The 11,527-nt window shown below is 44.0% G+C and overlaps 1 long non-coding RNA gene across 1 annotated transcript in view; it reads right to left on the reverse strand.

The window, feature by feature from the left end:
* The window catches only part of LOC107131907 (uncharacterized), a 236,116-nt gene that overhangs the window by 189,634 nt on the left and 34,955 nt on the right, over positions 1 to 11,527 (reverse strand). Inside the window, exon 2 of the long non-coding RNA XR_001495270.3 lies at positions 2,575 to 2,659. This is a non-coding gene — a long non-coding RNA (uncharacterized lncRNA). The remainder of the gene's footprint in view (positions 1 to 2,574; positions 2,660 to 11,527) is intronic.

The raw sequence follows: 11,527 nt of genomic DNA on the forward strand, positions 1-11,527 counted from the left end.
TTGTGCACCACAACGAAAAGTAGCCCCCACTTATCACAACTAGGGGGAGAAAAAGAAAAGCAGAGTATTGTCGTGAGGGCTGAATATGAAGATAGTCAAAATTATTTAATAGGTCCAGTGCTTAACATAGGGTTAAGCGTACAGCAGGTAATCAATAAATATTTACGACCTTCCCAGTTCACACACATCTCCCAACAGTGGAATTTCTGATTGAGACAAGAGATAGTTCCCAGCAGTCTATTCCAGACAGTCAAGTTTATTGCTAACCAATCAGGAAGTTTGCAGCAGATCAAAATATCCCTTTTATCACCAAGCCTAGAACTTGGTGAACAAGGGGGGAAACAATCAATATCCCTAAGAAGACACAAAAAGATTGACATCGTAACATAATTGGCTCACTCTACTTGTTCACTCAATCTCCATTTAGGTTTCAGTTCCACAAGGGCAAACAATTCGTCATAATGGCAGTGATTAAGATGGTATTTGGCCAAGGAACCAATCTCCAGACAATGTCCCTAAGAAAGATATATATGCACAGAAAACAAAGCACAGGAAAATAACAGTTGATTACTACCTGGAGATTTTCCCCAAACACACAGAGAGGTCACTGAGCTGAGTTGAATGCTGGAAGGACTCTGGTGTGTGTGTGTGTGTGTGTGTTAGCTGCTCATTCATGTCTGACTCTTTGCAACCCCATGGACTGTAGCCCGCCAGACTCCTCTGTCTATGGGATTCTCCAGGCAAGAATACTGGGTGGGTTGCCATTCCCTTCTGAAGGGGATCTTCCCAATCCAGGGATCAAACCCAGGTCTCCTGCATTGCAGGCGGATTCTTTACCATCTGAGCCACCAGGGAAGCCCTTGGTCGGATGCCAAAACAAGCCAGAGACCACTCCTGCCTACTTCTCCCAAAGGTCAGACCCAAATCTTAGATCTGGATACTCTCTTATGAGAAAGGGATGGAACATCTGTCACAAGGAGGACGAGGACAGCCACCAGACAGAGTAGACTTGAGGAAGCCTGGGAAGCCTGCCTAGGTTTCACTGTATTCTTTCTTATTTGCTTCTGGTTCTGTGTTCAGTGAAAGAGAGCGGATATCCTCTATTGACAAGGATTAGAAAGCAGATGCATTTTATCCAGCATTTGAGGGAACGAAGGGGAGTCAAAGAAAGAAATGATTAGACTTTTTCCCGAAAGGAGTAGTCGCAAGCTACATTAATTCTTCTGCTTGCCCATAAATCTTTACCTAGTCTCTAGAGGGACTTCCTTGGTGGCCCAATGGCTAAGGATCTGCACTCCCAGTGCAGGGGGCACGGGTTCAATCCCTGGTCAAGGAACTAGATCCCACATGCCACAACTAAGACCCAGTGTAGCCAAATAAAATAAATATTAAAAAAAAAAAAAAAAACCTTTACCGAGATCTAGGAAAGTTCTACCTCTCCCCGGGGGCTCATAAAAGATCCTTAAACTTGACTAACTGTAAAAAGTCCTTTGGAGATAAAGTAAAAGAGAAGGGAAGGGTATAAGCTGTGGGCCTTCTGTCCTGCACAGGCCAACAGTAACGTCTCTACTTCTTACTGAACTGGTGCAGAGAGAGCCTTCAAAAGATGCTTACCCACTGGCGATGCCACAGGACTGCTCCTCACCACAAACATTAGATTTCAAAGAACTTTTTTTGTCTGTATTATGGTGCCCTCTTCACAGATTGATTAAGTTGCTACCCAGAAGGAAGTGAGATTTCAGAAGGAAGAATGGTGGCATTCTCCAGGCCTTAAAAAAGCAGTGTTGGACAATGGTTAGGTCGTGGACTCAGAGAGACTGAGTATACCAACTTCAGCTCTATCACTTACGAATTGTGTGATCTTGGGCAAGTCTCCCAAAGTTAGTTCCTCAGCAAAACTGGACCAGTAAAAGGAATCAAGAGGAGGGTTTTGTGTGGATTTGTTCACAAATTCTACTGTATGATTCCAAAGCACATGCTTTACTCCTGGTGGCTCAGAGGTTAAAGTGTCTGCCTGTAATGTGGGAGACCCAGGTTTGATCCCTGGGTCGGGAAGATCCCCTGGAGAAGGAAATGGCAACCCACTCCAGTATTCTTGCCTGGAGAATCCCATGGATGGAGGAGCCTGGTGGGTTACAGTCCATGGGGTCGCAAAGAGTCGGACATGACTGAGCGACTTCACTTCACTTCACTTCACCTCTATGATAGATTAAATTATTAGAATTCTCCTGGATGTAATTCTGTAAAAATTCTGTAACTACAACAGGGCATGGACGAAGAAATCTTTCAAGGAAATAGTCAAGTATGCTTTGTTTTTAAGAAATCCAGACAGTTTGGACAAGAATCAAGTCCTAATTTTACATCATTTTTAGGGACTAGATCTTATCAGATGATGTGCTGTGGTCTACATGTTTGTGATTTCTCAAAATTCATATGTTAAAGCTCTTCCCTACAATGGGGTGGCATTACAAGCTTTTGCTTTGGGGAGGTGATTTAGTTTAGGTGAAGTCATGACGGTGAGGAAGTCATAAGGGGATTCGTGTTGTTGTTAGAACAGAAAGCGAGCTCTCTTACCATGTGAGGACAGGAGCCATCTGCAGATCAGAAAGCAGGTCCTGACCAGACGAGGAATTTTCCTTCATCTTGGACTTCCCAGATCCTACAACCGAGAGAAATAAGCAGTTTCATGTTTATGATTATATGTTATAGCAGCCCAATCAGACTAAGACATAAGAATTCTCTTAAAAAAAAAAAATCCAGTTTAGGGCTTCCCTGGTGGCATAGTGGCTAGGAACCCACCTGCCAATGTGGGGTACACGGGCGCAATCCCTGATTCGGGAAGATTCCACACGGCACGCAGCAACTAAGTCCACACACCACCCTCTACGGAAGTCCGTGGGCCCTAGAGCCCGAGCTTCGCAACAGAAGCCACTGCAATGAGAAGCCTGCGCGCCACAAGCAGAGAGCGGCCCCACTCACTGCAACTGGAAAAAGCCCGTGCAGCAACGAAGACCCAGTGCAGCCAAAAATAAATAATAAATAGGTAATTTTTTTTTAGTCTGGTATAAATGCAATCACCTATCATCAGGAGATGCTGTCTCCTCCCTCCTCCTTTGAACTATGAGCTCTAGGGCTACCGCTCCAAGGAGCCAAACCTGTACCCTCATCTGAAGAGCATGTCCCTGCTCCTGAAGGATGTCTCTATCAAACTTAGCCTAGCAAAGAGCATCTACCAAGTGGAACGAAGCAACCCCGTGCTGCTCGCCAGCCAGCATCTGAGGAGCACACTTCTGTGGGTTCTGTTGGATCTCCAAGGTGACTCAATCCTCCGATCAGACTGGAGTCTCAGCTGCAACTGAGACACCTAGATGCTGGTGTCAGATTTGGCATTAACGCCCTGCTTAGATTTGAGCTTTTTTTTTTTTTTTTTTTTTTGAGGTTTTTCCAGTAGTCATGTATGGATGTGAGAGTTGGAGCATAAAGAAAGCTAAGCACAGAATTGATGCTTTTGAACTGTGGTGTTGGAGAAGACTCGAAGACTCTTGAGAGTCCCTTGGACTGCAAGGAGATCCAACCAGTCCATTCTAAAGGAAATCAGTCCTGAAAAATGGAAGGGCTGATGCTGAAGCTGAAACTCCAATACTTTGACCACCTGATGAGAAGAACTGACTCTTTGGAAAAGACCCTGATGCTGGGAAAGATTGAAGGCAGGAGGAGAAGCGGACGACAGAGGATGAGATGGTTGGATGGCATCACCGACTCGATGGACATGAGTTTGAGTAAACTCTGGGAGTTGGCGATGAACAGGGAGGCCTGGTGTGCTGCGGTCCACAGGGTCGCAAAGAGTCGGACACAACTGAGGGACTGAACTGAGTTCGCTTTGAGCACCAGACTCTGAACACGTGGCCACAACCTCTGGCCAGTGGCTTCTCTCCAGGTTCCAATGCCAGCCAACCTGACGCCTGGTCAGCCTTGGCCTTCAGTGAATACCGGATCACGTCAAGTCCGTCCAAGTGAGAACAAGATGACGTGCTGGCTCCCCATCCAGGGTATCCCTCCAACCCATCAGCATATATACTAAGTGTATATACAAAACAACCAGGCTTGCTTTATTTTCCTTTCCACATTTTGCCACTTCCTAGAACTCTCGTTTTGAGAATCCTAACCTCCCAACATTCCATAATCCTCTTGAAAGGAATACAGCAAATATGCTCTCTGCACAGTGCAAACAGAAGCTGATTTCATTTTTCCATCATCTGAAAAGCACAGAAGGTAATTTCTAAGCCAGCAGTAAAATCTATTTATAAAGAAAGCTGATTTGTTTTCTGCACTTTCCAGCACAGAGGTTCAATTTATTTCCTTACCATAAAAAGAACCATTACTTTTTTTAAGCAATCGTAGTTGGTACATTTTTAAAATGTTTTAATTTCAAAAAAAAAAAAAAACCCAATTTGCAAATTAGAGCATAAATAGCTTTCTTAAAATGGCCCGTTTCAGACCCAGTTTGCTGATTGATGATTTCACTGTGCTTCAAGGCAAATGATTTCACAGTCATTGGGTGTATAATATAATGATGTTTTTATGAAGCTGTTAGTATCACTAAAAATATAATTATTATAAATGAAATTATAAGGGAAAAAGAGAATGAAAAAAATCTTCAATCTGACAATGCCAAATTTTGTACTAAATCATAAATTATGCTTCTATAAGAAAAACTACACGTTACTTCTATGGGACAAACCTAATTGCACCCTGAAAAACTAATAATTATGGAAAAGGACCTACGGTGATATTTTGAGTCCCTTGTGTTCCTGGGATCGGCTGCCTTGTGTTATTCGTAGGGAAACAGCACCACCTTGTGGACATATAAGAAATGGCTACATTTCGCTCAAGGAGCATCAGATGATGTTAAGGAAAAAATACCAGTTCTTTTCAGTTTCTGTAGCGCTTTCTACCGGAAAAGGCAATGGGACCCCACTCCAGTACTCTTGCCTGGAAAATCCCATGGATGGAGGAGCCTGGAAGGCTGCAGTCCATGGGGTCGCTGAGGGTCTGACACGACTGAGCGACTTCATTTTCACTTTTCACTTTTCACTTTCATGCATTGGAGAAGGAAATGGCAACCCACTCCAGTGTTCTTGCCTGGAGAATCCCTGCCCTCTATGGGGTCGCACAGAGTCGGACACAACTGAAGTGACTTAGCAGCAGCAGCGCTTTCTACATGAAGAGCGTTATACTTGTATTTAAAGGACAGCATAGTATTGCTGATATTTATAAGTGATCTCAAAGTGTATTAGGGGAAACACATCCTCTAAATACAGCTTCAAGGATGCTTTCTAAATTCCAAATTTGGTTATGAGTACTTTTTTTAAGCAACACTTAACTTTATTACACATTCGCCCAACACATGCCTGCCTTTAGTAGTAATAATTTTTTAGGCTTTTATTGAATTTGCTGCTGCTAAGTCGCTTCAGTCATGTCCGACCCTGTGCGACCCCATAGAGAGCAGTCCACCAGGCTCTTCCGTCCCTGGGATTCTCCAGGCAAGAATACTGAAGTAGGTTGCCATTTCCTTCTCCAATGCATGCATGCATGCTAAGTCGCTTCAGTCGTGTCCGACTCTGTGTGACCCCATCGACAGCAGCCCACCAGGCTTCTCTGTCCCTGGGATTCTCCAGGCAAGAATACTGGAGTGGGTTGCCATTTCCTTCTCCAAATTTAGTAGATATCAAAGAGCTTTCACATCTATTATCATTTCTTTACACTTTTTATTTTGCACTGGGGTATAGTTGATCAAAAAAATGTCCTTTTAATTATAGGGGACTGGAATGCAAAAGTAGGAAGTCAAGAAACACCTGGAATAACAGGCAAATTTGGCCTTGGGGTACAGAATGAAGCAGGACAAAGGCTAACAGAGTTTTGCCAAGAGAACACACTGGTCATAGCAAACACCCTCTTCCAACAACACAAGAGAAGACTCTACATATGGACATCACCAGATGGTCAACACCGACATCAGATTGATTATATTCTTTGCAGCCAAAGATGGAGAAGCTCTATACAGTCAGCAAAAACAAAACTGGGAGCTGACTGTGGCTCAGATCATGAACTCCTTATTGCCAGATTCAGACTTAAATTGAAGAAAGTGGGGGAAACCACTAGACCATTCAGATATGACCTAAATCAAATGCCTTATGATTATACAATGTAAGTGAGAAATAGATTTAAGGGACTAGATCTGATAGAGTGCCTGATGAACTATGGACAGAGGTTCATGACATTGTACAGGAGACAGGGATCAAGACCATGTCCATGGAAAAGAAATGCAAAAAAGCAAAATGGCTGTCTGAGGAGGCCTTACAAATAGCTGTGAAAAGAAGAGAAGCAAAAAGTAAAGGAGAAAAGGAAAGATATAAGCATCTGAATGCAGAGTTCCAAAGAATAGCAAGGAGAGATAAGAAAGCCTTCCTCAGCAATCAATGCAAAGAAATAGAGGAAAACAACAGAATGGGAAAGACTGGAGATCTCTTCAAGAAAATTAGAGATACCAAGGGAACATTTCATGCAAAGATGGGCTCGATAAAGGACAGAAATGGTATGGACTTAACAGAAGCAGAAGATATTAAGAAGAAGTGGCAAGAATACACAGAAGAACTGTACAAAAAAGAGCTTCACGACCCAGATAATCACGATGGTGTGATCACTCACCTAGAGCTAGACATCCTGGAATGTGAAGTCAAGTGGGCCTTAGAAAGCATGACTATGAACAAAGCTAGTGGAGGTGATGGAATTCCAGTGGAGCTATTTCAAACCCTGAAAGATGATGCTGTGAAAGTGCTGCACTCAATATGCCAGCATATTTGGAAAAGTCAGCAGTGGCCACAGGACTGGAAAAGGTCAGTTTTCATTCCAATCCCAAAGAAAGGCAATGCTAAAGAATGCTCAAACTACCGCACAATTGCACTCATCTCACACGCTAGCAAAGTAATGCTCAAAATTCTCCAAGCCAGGCTTCAGCAATACGTGAACCATGAACTTCCAGATGTTCAAGCTGGTTTTAGAAAAGGCAGAGGAACCAGAGATCAAATTGCCAACATCCGCTGGATCATGGAAAAAGCAAGAGAGTTCCAGAAAAACATCTATTTCTGCTTTATTGACTATGCCAAAACCTTTGATTATGTGGATCATGATAAATTGTGGAACATTCTGAAGGAAATGGGAATACCAGACCACCTGACCTGCCTCCTTAGAAATCTGTATGCAGGTCAGGAAGCAACAGTTAGAACTGGACATGGAACAAGAGACTGGTTCCAAATAGGAAAAGGAGTTCGTCAAGGCTGTATATTGTCACCCTGCTTATTTAACTTCTATGCAGAGTACATCATGAGAAACGCTGGGCTGGAAGAAGCACAAGCTGGAATCAAGATTGCCAGGAGAAACATCAATAACCTCAGATACGCAGATGACACCACCCTTATGGCAGAAAGTGAAGAGGAACTAAAAAGCCTCTTGATGAAAGTGAAAGAAGAGAGTGAAAAAGTTGGCTTAAAGCTCAACATTCAGAAAACTAAGATCATGGCATCTGGTCCCATCACTTCATGGGAAATAGATGGGGAAACAGTGGAAAGAGTGTCAGACTTTATTTTTCTGGGCTCCAAAATCACTGCAGATGGTGATTGCAGCCATGAAATTAAAAGACGCTTACTCCTTGGAAGGAAAGTTATGACCAACCTAGATAGTATATTCAAAAGCAGAGACATTACTTTGCCAACAAAGGTCCATCTAGTCAAGGCTATGGTTTTTCCAGTGGTCACGTATGGATGTGAGAGTTGGACTGTGAAGAAAGCTGAGCGCCGAAGAATTGATGCTTTTGAACTGTGGTGTTGGAGAAGACTCTTGAAGAGTCCCTTGGACTGCAAGGAGATCCAACCAGTCCATCCTATAGGAGATCAGTCCTGAGTGTTCATTGGAAGGACTGATACTAAAGCTGAAACTCCAATACTTTGGCCACCTCATGCGAAGAGCTGACTCATTTGAAAAGACCCTGATGCTAGGAGGGATTGGGGGCAGGAGGAGAAGGGGACAACAGAGGATGAGATGGCTGGATGGCATCACCGACTCAATGGACATGAGTTTGAGTGAACTCCAGGAGCTGGTGATGGACAGGGAGGCCTGGCGTGCTGTGATTCATGGGGTCGCAAAGAGTCGGACACGACTGAGCAACTGAACTGAAGTGATAGTCAATCAACAAACAATGTTGTGACAGTTCCAGGTGAACAGTGAAGGGACTCAGCCATACACATACACACACCCGTTCTCCCCCAAACTCCTCTCCCATCCAGGCCTGCACGTAACATTGAGCAGAGTCCCACGTGCTATACAGTAGGTCCTTGCTGGTTATCCATTTTAAATACAGCGGTGTGTACATGTCCATCCCAAACTCCCTAACTATCCCTTTCCTCCAGCAACCGTAACTTCCTTCTCTAAGTCTGTGAATATCTTTCTGTTTTGCAAGTAAGTTCATTTGGGTATGGGTACTTTTAAGACAACCAGAAGCTACTTGAGCAAAATGCAGCCATTTTCTTAGTTGTCCACAAGGTGGTGCTGTCGGTTGGGACTAAGCTTTCCTGATAGTTCAGACTGGATATTTTTTCATAACCTGATGCTGCCTGAGGATGAAGGTGAAAGTCGAGAGTGAAAAAGTTGGCTTAAAGCTCAACATTCAGAAAACGAAGATCATGGCATCCGGTCCCATCACTTCATGGGAAATAGATAGGGAAACAGTGGAAACAGTGTCAGACTTTATTTTTCTGGGCTCCAAAATCACTGCAGATGGTGACTACAGCCATGAAATTAAAAGACGCTTACTCCTTGGAAGGAAAGTTATGACCAACCTAGATAGCATATTCAAAAGCAGAGACATTACTTTGCCAACAAAGGTTCATCTAGTCAAGGCTATGGTTTTTCCTGTGGTCATGTATGGATGTGAGAGTTGGACTGTGAAGAAGGCTGAGCGCCGAAGAATTGATGCTTTTCAACTGTGGTGTTGGAGAAAACTCTTGAGAGTCCCTTGGACTGCAAGGAGATCCAACCAGTCCATTCTGAAGGAGATCAGCCCTGGGATTTCTTTGGAAGGAATGATGCTAAAGCTGAAACTCCAGTACTTTGGCCACCTCATGCAAAGAGTTGACTCATTGGAAAAGACTCTGATGCTGGGAGGGATTGGGGGCAAGAGGAGAAGGGGACGACAGAGGATGAGATGGCTGGATGGCATCACTGACTCAATGGTCGTGAGTCTGAGTGAACTCCAGGAGTTGGTGATGGACAGGGAGGCCTGGCGTGCTGCGGTTCATGAGGTCGCAAGGAGTCGGACACGACTGAGCAACTGATCTGATCTGATCTGATCTGATGCTGCCTGACAAAGGATGAAATCGTTGGATGGCATCACCGATTTGACGGACATGAGTTTGAGTAAGCTCCAGGAGTTGGTGATGGACAAGGAAGCCTGGTGTCCTGCAGTCCACGGGGTCGCAAAGAGTCGGACACAATTGAGTGACTGCTGCTGCTGCTGCTAAGTCACTTCAGTCGTGTCCGACTCTGGGCGACCCCATAAACTACAGCCCACCAGGCTCCCCCATCCCTGGGATTCTCCAGGCAAGATCACTGGAGTGGGTTGCCATTTCCTTCTCCAATGCATGAAAGTGAAAAGTGAAATTGAAGTCGCTCAGTCGTGTTCGACCCTTAGCATGGACTGCAGCCTACCAGGCTCCTCTGTCCATGGGATTTTCCAGGCAAGAGTAATGGAGTGGGGTGCCATGAACCAAACTGAACTGATGCTACTTGAGCAAAATGTAGCCATTTCTTATTTGTCCACAAGGTGGTGCTGATGGCTGAGACTACAACAAACCTTTTAAAAAGTTGGTCACAGCAAAGACAGTGATAGATAGTGAAGTCACTCAGTCGTGTCCAACTCTTTGTGACCCCATGGACAGTAGCCAACCAGGCTTCTCCGTCCATGGGATTTTCCATACAAGAATACTGGAGTGGGTTGCCTTTTCCTTCTCCAGGGGATCTTCCAGACCCAAGGATTGAACCCGGGTCTCCTGCATTGTAGGCAGACACTTTACCATCTGAGCCACCAGGGAAGTCGAAAGAAACAACCAGAAATAAAAAGGCAGTCTACAGAAATGGAGAAAATATTTGCAAATCATACATCTGATAAGGGATTAATATCCAAAATATATAAGAAATTCAATAGAAAAAGCTATTTTAAATGGTCAAAGGAACTGAATAGATATCTTTCCAAAGGTCAACAGGTACATGAAAAGACACTCAATGTCACTAATTATTAGGGAAATGCAAATCAAACCACAATGAAATATCACCTCAGACCTGGAAGACAAGAGATAATAGCTTGCTACAACATTTCATTTATATCTTTCTCAGGGCACTTTGATAGCTAATAATAATAGCTAACATTTATGATGCACAACTTATCAGAAATTTTAAAAGTCTTTTCCTATATTAACTCTCAATATTCATCATTACCCTAGGAGATATCCCATTTTACAGCTGGAGAAACACAGTTACATGGAAGTTATATAACTTACAAATGAGGGAGACCCGGGTTTGATCCCTGGGTAGGGAAGATCCCCTGGAGAAGGGCATGGCAACCCACTCCAGTATTCTTGCCTGGACAGTATTCCAAGGACAGAGGAGCCTGAAGGGCTACAGTCCATGGGGTCACAGAGAGTCAGACCCGACTGACTTTCACACACACACACATAACTTTACAAAGTCATCAAACTCAAAAAGACAGCAAGGTTTGTCTACCACAGCAGTCTGTCTCAAGCAGCTACACTCATTTTTTTTCAGGGTGGGGAGCGGGGGGTGCGGTCTGTGCTTGGTCTTCCTTGCTGCACACAGGCTTTCTCCAGTTGTAGCGAGTGGCGGCTCCTCTTTGTTGCAGTTTTGCAGGCGGTGGCTTCTCTTGTTGCAAAACATGGGTTCTAGAGCACAGGCTCCGTAATTGTGGCACATGGTTTAGCTGCTCTGCAGGCAGTTGTGGGATTTTCCCAGACCAGAGATCGAACCCATGTCTCCTGCACTGGCAGGTGGATTCTTTACCACTGAGCCACCAGGGAAGCCCTATACTCTTAATTATATGTTAAACCACCTCTCGATGCACATTATTTACTTAGATAAAGGCCCTTAAGATTAGGCCCTGAGTCAAAACATCTTTTGTATTTTCCTACCACTAGGCGGTGTAGGAGACACCAAGTTGCAGACACAGCTGGTAAATAAATAAGGAACTAATATCCAAAGGTCTGCTATTCCTTACCCATCCAACATGTCTACTTCTGTTTTTCTATCGCAACCCAACCTAGTCAAGTCACACTCTGTTCCACTCCCTTCATTATCGTACCCCAGGCTTTGGAATCTTAATATTTTAACTGATGTTTAGGCACGGTCTATTGTGAAGCAGGCATTGGGTGTGGGTGTAGATGAGACAAGTATAAATAAGCAC

Source organism: Bos taurus, chromosome 27, assembly GCF_002263795.3.
Source record: "Bos taurus isolate L1 Dominette 01449 registration number 42190680 breed Hereford chromosome 27, ARS-UCD2.0, whole genome shotgun sequence".
Lineage (NCBI taxonomy): Eukaryota > Metazoa > Chordata > Mammalia > Artiodactyla > Bovidae > Bos > Bos taurus.